Raw genomic sequence first — 9,731 nt, 5'->3', positions numbered from 1 at the left:
AGCAGGTGCCCAGCCCTCCCCATCTGGCTCTCATCCCAAACTGGTGCTGAGCCTTCCTCCATGTGTAACTGGATGCACTTATTGAGTTCTCCTGATCTTCTTAAGTCCTTTAGTGCAGGTGTAGGGTGTAAACACCCCATCACAGTTTCATATCCCAGAAGATTCTCTGCAAAAACAGCTATTTTCTTGCTGTTTCCTAGGCTGGGCAAACCTAATATTAGACTTACAGGCTGACTGTTTTAAAAGCCTGGATGAAAATTCTCCCGTTTTCCTCTTAGAAGTTTCTCAAACTCCACATATAAGGATTAAGCTTCTAAATCTTGCTTTATTCTACTTGGTATTGTCAACTTGAGTAGGACCTTGTTATAATTAGACAAAAGTCTTTATGTTCCTTCCTTCCTTTTGGGAAGCTTACGTAAGCATGTAAAAGCATTTCAGAATGGAATAATATGAACTGTTCTTTACTACAAGATCTTATGGCCCTGTTCAACTTTGTACAGTTAGTACTTAATTTAATTTGATTTTACTATCATAAAAAGCAAAGTATTACTTAAATAATGTTAGCAATGTATAATCTTATGGGAGTTGATGTCAATGAGCTTTGGATCAGGCCTTTTAGTGCATGTAACTTTTAATACTGCACAAAAATTATGTCAAACTAAAGCAAGTTTCCAAAAGCATCAGCTCTTGCCTGTACTGCATTCAATTCACAGTAATCTCCATTTAGTGCTTCATTGACATTAAAAAAAGGTTTTAAAGGAAACAATGGAGCAAAAGTGGTTTTACCTTAAGATTCAGACAAGAGATAAGTGTTTTTAATATCCCTGTAAATATGAAGTCATTAAATGCACTTTAGCAATCACTGTACTGTACAGTGTATGGACTGAATAACCTGACCAGTGTCACCCAAGACTACCTCTCTAAGCACTCTGTACTGCACTAATTGATCTCTTAATTGGCTCAGTCAACACAGCAGTCTCCATCACACAACAAGCACTAATTGCTACAAGCTTGCTTTTGAAATGTTAGGTACTTTGACGACAAGGCATATGTATATGCTTGAACTGACTGTACAATATATGCTGGTAGAATGGAGGTTTATGTCTTCTTTACACACGAAGGTAAGATATATTAAGATTCATGGATTTTCTTGTGGAAAGGAAGAGAGATGAGGATGCTGCTGCTTTACATTAACAATGGTATAGTTCTTAGCAAAAAAAAAAAAAAAAAAAAATCAAAGCATTGTACAGAATCCAAAAAGTCATTAAAGGAAATAAGCAATCATTTGGATACACTTTTAGATAGAAAGTTACAAATAGGAAGCTTTTTTCATAAATACGTAACTATAAAAGTTGTCCTCAAACCAACCAAATGTCTCTTTTTGGTTCATTGTGTTCTAAAATGGGCCATGCAGAAGCCAATATAGAATCACTTTAGTCTTTGTAATGTACCTGGAGACTGGATAATCATTTAAGTGGGGGCAATTTTATATGGGCTCTCAGCTCTGACAGATCTCAGTATTAACAGGATGGAATCTGTTACTCCCCTCAGGGTAAGATACATTACCTCAGTAGGTGGATCAGTGGCAAGGAGTCTGACAAAGTGCCTCTAAGGACTTGCTTATGCAAGCTAGTTGAAGCCCTTTAACTTAAGGTGTGATTTTTAAACCAATGTAGTTAAACTGGTGCCAAAAGCTGTGCAGACACTGTTATTTCAGCAAAACAACGAGAGTTCTGTGGCACCTTAAAGACTAAAATTTATTTGGGCATAAGCTTTCATGGGCAGAAACCCACTTCTTGTTGTTTTGCTGAAAACAGACTAACATGGATACCCTTCTGGAACTGTTATTTCAGTTTAAGTTAATTAGGAACTGATTGACATATTTTGGTGTCGTTTTAAATCAGTTCCTAATTTTTAGTTTAAAAACTGATTTAGGTTCAACTGATGCAACCTCTGAATCAAGACCTAAGTGATCCTCAGCCGGTTACAGTTTGGTGTTGAGACTATAATACTAATATCCAAGTTTGTCTCATTAGCCAACTGTGGCAAATTCAGATCTGGTGCAAACAAACAGTTACAACTTCACTGGAGATTAGTTAGAGCTGGTCAGAACATGAAATTTTGTCAGACTTATGCCGATTTTGTGAAGTGTTTTGTGGAGATGTATTGGTTTCAACAAAACTTTCACTGGGAAGATTTGAGAGAGACTCTTTCAGTTGGGAGATTAAGGTTCAAGTCCTTTGTCTGCCTAAGGCCTGGTATACACAAGAGACTTTGGTTAACCAAAGTCAGCTTTTTGCATCAAAACAGTGGTGGTGTACACACTGCAAACCTCCTCCCCCCCCCCCCCCGCCCTCCAACCCAACTCCCCTGATTTTGCGATGAGTGGTGTAGAGAGTTTTGCTACAAACGTTTAGAGACCAAGCATCAGTGTAGACACCGCAGTTGGTTTTGTCGCAGTAAATAGCCTCCAGGAACTGTCCCACAATGCCCATCCTGACTGCTCTGGCCACCAGTTTGAACTCCATTGCCCTGCAACTATCCACCACTCTCCTTTAAAGTCCCAGGCAGGAAGTGGAATTTCAAAAATTCCAGGTTGGCGTGGAGAGCTCACATCACATCTTCCCCAGCTGACCATGGTAGCTCCATGCACCAAATGCTCTGCTGCTTGGAGCACACCAGAGCTTCTGCGTCTGATCAGCGTTTGGGAAGAGTTGGCCATGTGGGCCCAGCTCCACTCCAGCTGAAGGAACTTTGATACGTATGGTCAAATTTCTCATTTAATGGCGGAGAAGGGCTATGAATGAGAGACGCTGCAGCATTGTGCAAAATCAGAGCACTGCAGCAGGGGTACCAAAAGGCTAGGTTTTCTCTACTGCAGAGCCAAAGACCAGCTGCTTCTATAAAGAGCTGGGAGCCATCCTCAGTAGCAACCCCACCTTCAGGGCCAAGAGACCCATGGATACCTCCCTGTGTCCGGAGGCAGCGGACACCAGACTCAATCCTGACAAAGAAATCATGGATGAGGAGATCGAGTTGGAGGAAGATGCAAATCAGGGGATCAGGTCGTTTGCTGACATGGGGAGCCAGGACCTCTTCACAACCCAGGAGGGTTCGAGCCAGTCCCAGCCCTCCAGCTCTGGTGTGCAGGAGAGGAGAGTTCTGGTAAGTGATTTTTTTGAACTGATGCTGCTTGGTTACATGAGGTACAGTTGTCCTTTGCTTTGTTACATTATACAGCTGGTTGAAGTGGTAGTAATACAGAAGAGTAACTTTCCCACACCAATTGATACTCACTTGTGCAAAGACCAAAGCAGCACACAAGTGAGCTGCATGGTTTGAAGCTGCTTGCATGGAGGAAATGCACCCTAGCATCCCTGCTTACTCTCAGGAATGAGTTATCGGCTTCTATGGCCCACCATCTGTGAAAAATGATGGCACAATTTGAAATTTTGTCCCTATCTACCTGCATTAATACCCCAAACAACCACCCAAAACCTTTTCCCCTCCTTGAGTGCCCCCTGCCCCCAGGCACAACTCACCATGCCCTGACTGATCATCAAGCTGTGCACTTGCCAGAGGACAATGAGAAAGAGGTGTATTTTACAGTAATGTATCAATGCTGTTATTGCACTCACAATAATGCTTCTGTTCATGGTTTAATTGTGCTGCTACAGATGGAGGCATTTCCCCTCAAGGGCACATGCCTCCACAACTGCCAAGCACCTGAGGCTGATGAGAAAACGACCATGGAGAAGCAAAGAGGAGAGGTTCCAAGAACTCCTCCAGTTCTCGGAGGCAGAAAAAAAAAAAGAAAAAGAAAAAGGGGCATGGAGAAACACTGTGTCCAAAAATCAGAAAACTGGTAGGCAGGAAAGGAGGGAAAACCAGGATCGAGTAATAGCAGGTCACGAGCACATGATAAAAACCATGGAGGAGCAAATGGAGCTGCTAAAGTCACTCATAATGCTGTAGACTGAATTCATGCACCCCCTTGCAGCCAATACAGAACTGCTTTCTACACCTTCCGCAAACTCCATCCACACATTCCTATCAAACTCCTGGCCCATCTCAGTTCCCCATTCACTCCACCCCTTCAGACAGCTTCCAGAACGATAGCTGGACTTACACCCAGCTGTCATAGTTCACACTGCCCCTCACTATTTTCTCCCCTCCCGCCCAGCTTTTCATGTGTGTTCTGAATAAATTGTCATTTAATAAAGAAATACTCTGTAAAGAATAAGCAATCTTTATTTGTCTCTCGCACATGGTGGTTGCACCCCACATTGATACACAGTGCAAGCTCGATAGCAATCATAGCATGGAACATCACTGTTTACAAAGACACCTTATTGGTGCTCATTATCAAAATAGTCCCTCAAGGCCCCCCTGATTTGAATGGTCCCCTGATGTGCCCCTCTAACAGCCCTAATATCTGGTTGTTCATATTCAGCCACAAGGCAATCCACCTCTGTGCTCCACCAGGGGGAAAACATTTCACCCTTAGCTTCACAAATATTATGGATCACACAGCAGGTGGCTATAACCATGGAAATATTTTCCTCATTTAGGTCTAACCTGCCATAAAAGCATCACCAGCAAGCTTTTAATCTGTCAAACGCACATTCAACGGTCATTCGGCACCTGCTCAGCCTGTTATTTAAGCACTTCTTGCTGCTGTCCAGGTTGCCTGTGTAAGGCTTCATGAACCATGGCAGTAAGGGGGAGGCTGGGTCTCCCAGGATCACTATGGGCATTTCAATATCCCCCATTGGAATCTTTTGGTCTGGGAAGAAAGTCCCTGCTTGCAGATTTCTGTACAGGCCAGTGTCCCTGAAGATGTGTATGTCATGCACCTTCCCTGATCAACCCGAGCAAGTGTTAGTGAAACACCCACGGTGATCCACAAGCACCTGCAGTACCATAGAGAAGTACCCCTGCCTATTGATGTACTCCATTGCAAGATGTCCTGGTGCCAAAATTGGGATATGCATGCCATCTATCACTCCGCCACAGTTAAGGAATCCCATTACTTCAAAGCCATCCATTATTTCATGCACATTTCCAAGACTCACAGTCCTTGGTATAACAGAATGCAATTAATGGCCCTATACGCTTGTGATAACACAGCTTCAACAATAGCCTTCCTGACTGCAAACTGATTAACGACCGACTGGTAGCAGTCTGGAGTTGCCACTTCCACATGGTGATCACTACATGCTTCTCCACCGAGACAGCAGCTCTCATTCTGGTGTCCTTGCACCTCAGGGCAGGGATGAGCTCCACACAGAGTTCCATGTAGGTGGCTTTGTGCATTCAAGAGTTCTGCGATCACTGCTCGTCATCCCAGACCCGCATAATGACATGATCCGACCACCAAGTTTTTGTTTCATGCACCCAAATGCAGCAGTGCACTGTGTGCAGATGCTCTGTGAATGCAAACAGTAATCTGCTGTTTGTTTGCATGGTGCACAGCAGGTCAGGCACCTCGGATTCCAGGTTTGATTGGGAGCTCATGATATACTGCATGACCAGCCACGATTTGTTCAGAACACTGACAGAAACAGTGGAGAGCAGCTCAAGATCCATTCTTTCATATAGAGATGGTGTGGAAACTGGAACCATTCAAAAATGCTGTGAAATGCAGTCAGATACCCATGGAATGATGGGACAGAAATCACTGCATCTTGGAATGTTGAACCTGCACTCAGGATGCACTGCACTCCTCTCCACCTACCCACAACTCCTAGCAGCACAAGGTGGAGAGTTGCACTGTGGGATAGCTGCCCATAATGCACTGCTCTTACTGTCCATGCTAGAGCACCAACTGTGAACACACTTCGGCGACACAATGAATGCTGCGTGGACAGGCACAAGTGTTGTAATTACAGCACTTTTTGATTATTGCTGTAACTTGCATCGACAACACTCTAGTGTAGACGAGGCCTAATTCAGAATGATCTTGGATTGAAAAACTACATTGAATCAGGCACAGCAAAGACTTGAACCTTGGTCTCCTATATCCCAGGTCAGTGCCCTACCCCCACACAATAGACACATAAATTCCCACCCTTCCCAAATGAAAAAGCCCAGGTTTCAATCCAAAAATAGACTGACAATTCTGGTGTTGCAAATGCAGTGCAAAATGAAAACAAAATTCTGAAATCTCAAATCAGGGCTAGAGAATTATTACCCTTCTGTCAGTTGTAAGGTCAGGCTCAATGCAACTTAATCTGTTTAAATGAGGGCTAACTCTGAACTGTAGTGCATAAAATTGCCCCTTTGTAGAACAGTATTTTATTCAGAGAAAATGCATTTAAAAAAAAAAAATCAACTGTGAGTATTGTATTCATGACTTTAATTGATCATCGGATTCTGCAGACTTAAGGTCAAGTCCTAGATTAATTTGTTTTGTCTCTTACTTTACACAAAACATTCGTTTTAATACAAAATAAGATAATGAATCTAGAGAAAATACTAGAAGTGTTAAGAGACACTAATACTTTTGTCTGGTGAAGTGAACATAATGAATTAAAAACAACAAGAGTTCTGTAGCACTTTAAAGACTAACAAATTTAATTTCAGTAGGCATAAGCTTTCGTGAGCTTCACTGGTTCTAACCACATCAATCACACCATAAGGGGCTCATTCACCTGCACATCCACTAATGCTATATATGCCACCATGTGCCAGCAATGCCCCTCTGCCATGTACATTGGCCAAACTGGACTATCACTACGCACAAGGATAAATGGACACAAATCAGACAAAAAACAACAACACCCATAAACCAGTCGGAGAACACTTCAATCTCCCTGGGCACTCTGTCGCTGACCTGAAAGTTGCTTTACTTCTCCAAAAAAGCTTCAAAAACAGACTTGAAGGAGAAACTGCTGAGTTAGAAATTATCTGCAAACTTGACACATTCAAACTGGGTTTAAACAGGTATTTGGAATGGCTTTCTCATTACAAGAAGTAATTTGCTCTGATCACCCATTCTCACCTCCTACTCAATGGTTGTAATTAGGCCTCAAGTACCGGCTTTTATCCACCTACCCCATTGTTATCTATGCCCTTGGATATGTATATGTTGCCTACTATATATGTTACCTATTTGCTGTATCATTTCTACCAACTGCATCTGAGGAAGTGAGCTGAAGCTCACGAAAGCTTATGCCTACTGAAATTAAATGTGTTAGTCTTTAAAGTGTTACAGAACTCTCGTCATTTTTGCTGTATACAGACTAACACGGCTACCCCTCTGGAACTCCTCTACATGATGAATTAAATATACAGCTGTGAATGTTAATAAGAATCACTAGGACAACTATTAGATTCCCTAAAATCTTGGACTAAGATGTGGCAGATAAGATAATGCCTAGCATTTATGAAAACAAGTGTCCAACTCTTACTGTTGAGAGCTACATACATCAACCCCCCTATGTTAGTATTCTTTAAAAGGTACCTTTAAGCATCTAAGTTATCAGTATTCATAAGTCGACGATCATGTGAGGAGCAAACAAATCCATTTTAAATAAGACTTATTCATGTTGGCCCTAAGTCACCGAAGCACTTAAGCATGCGCTTAAGGACTTTGCTCACTCAGAACTTAAAAGCCTGATTCTGCACCCATAAAACAACTCAATATGAGTGTATGTCATTTACTCTCTAAGGACCTTTTCAGTACCAAACATTTTAGGTTACCACAGAAGAAGCCACACATACAAGAGAGAAACTAATGTGGTACAAATTTGAGTGAGTGTCCTCAGTGTATACCAGAGCTAGCCACAATAAGAAACTGGCACTGTTCTGCAGAAAAGGTTTGTGGATATCAAAAGCCAGGCTTGATTAATCTCACTAGCTAGTTTGCAAAGTCGCTTTCTTTAGGTTAATATTTGTATTAATGGGCTTTGTTAATCCCATTTGTGAGAGTTTCAGGGCAAGTTTCCCTGTCAGTCATTGAAAAATTACTTGAGTAAAGCTGTTTTCTTTGAATAAACAAAATCATTCAGGAAAGCACATGCTCGCTCTCTCTCTCAACCCTCCCCTCTCCCACTTTATCAGAGGGGGGGGGATGTTAAACACACAGAGAAGTCTGAACCTTACGAAGCTTTTCAATGGTCCTTATGTAAAAGCTGATGCTTAAATGACAAAATGCTGAAAATTATCCCCCCTTCTGGCTATCATTCAGAATGTAACCGGAAATGGGCATGTCATGAACAATGTGAAAGCCCACACCACATCATGTTTGTAATACACTTAAAAGCATCTTCACAATAAACCTTCAGGCATCTTCTTATAAGGGCTTTTGTCACGGCCCCAAGCAATGGGTAATTTGTTGTTGTGTTGCCCCAGGGCAGATCAGACCAGACCTGCATCTCAGGTTTCCCTTGCTTGGCAGGGGGAGGGAGGGAGGGAGAAATACAAACACTTGGGACACTAGTGCAGCTACACTAGCACTGGAGAGGTGAAGCCAAGACTCTGCCCATTCCTTGTCTCTCCCACTGCCTTCAATATGCTGGGTGGGGGAGGATATGGCAGCTCCGCAGAGACTCCCCCTGCCCTCTCCCCCACCCCCCATCTCCACCTGCACTGCTATTTGGAGTATAGGTAGCATGTGATGGGCCACAGGGCACTTTCCTTCAGCAACAACTGTCCAGAAAACAAGTCCATTCCATGCAACTATTGAAATTGGTTTTCTTTCTGCACTTTTCTCCAAGTCCCTGCTCTGCTTGATTCAGAGTGGAGTTCTTCTTCCCATGTGCTAACTACCAGGCCAGAGAGCATGATATGAGAGAGCGCGCACGCGCGCACACACACACACACACCCCTCTGCTGGAGATTTAAGCTACACTAGAGAGCTTACAGCTGTACCAATGCAGCTGTGCTGCTGTAAGATCTCGTGTAGCCACTTCATGCCGATGGGAGAGAGCTCCCACATCAGCTTAATTACTCCACCACCAATGAGCAGTAGTAACTGTCTCAGCAGGAGAAGCACTCCCACGGACACAGCACTATCCACACCAGCACTAATGTTGGTGAAACTTACGTTGCTCAGTGGGGTGGAATATTCAGACCCCTGAACAACATAAATTTTGCTGACATAAATGATAGTATTGACATACTTTAGAGTCACAACTCCTCCTCTTCCTGATCATTGCTCCTGAGAGGAAATTTGCTATAAGCCTTCACTGGGGGTAGCATGTGCTCTCCATCCTGCCCTTGCACTAGCCTAGCTCTGCTCGGTGGCATGCCCCCTCCTCATGGAAGGGGGAGCATCCTGCTCTCTTCTGCTGCATGCCCAATCTAGGGTACCCTGATGAAACTGCAGAGGTCTTACTCCCCTGTATGGCTGTGTTAGGGCCAACTCAAATCTGGCCCCATATTTGGAGTAACCAGAGACCTAGAATTAAAAATATCCAAGATTTTTACAAGTGTAGAAAGGGACAGGTGGGAGAAAGGGGTTAAATGTACCAAATATAGAATCATAGAAATGTAGGGCTGGAAGGGCCCTGAAGAAGGCCCAGTCCTGCACTAAGGCAGGACCAGGTATAACCAGACCATCTGTGACAGGACTCCAGACTCTCTCTAATTTTTCTACATCTTTCTTAAATTGTGGCCCCCAGCCCTGGACACATTACTCCCGCTGTTATAGTCTCATACATAACATGTCATTTAACCTAGCCCAGACTTCTAACGGATTTGGGGGAGGGGAGAGGTTTACAGCATAG

This window comes from Emydura macquarii, unplaced genomic scaffold (assembly GCF_026122565.2).
Source record: "Emydura macquarii macquarii isolate MOO-44397 ecotype Brisbane River unplaced genomic scaffold, CSIRO-AGI_Emac_v2 contig_2681, whole genome shotgun sequence".
Lineage (NCBI taxonomy): Eukaryota > Metazoa > Chordata > Testudines > Chelidae > Emydura > Emydura macquarii.
The sequence above is the reverse complement of the archived record's forward strand: the minus strand, read 5'-3'. Positions refer to the sequence as shown.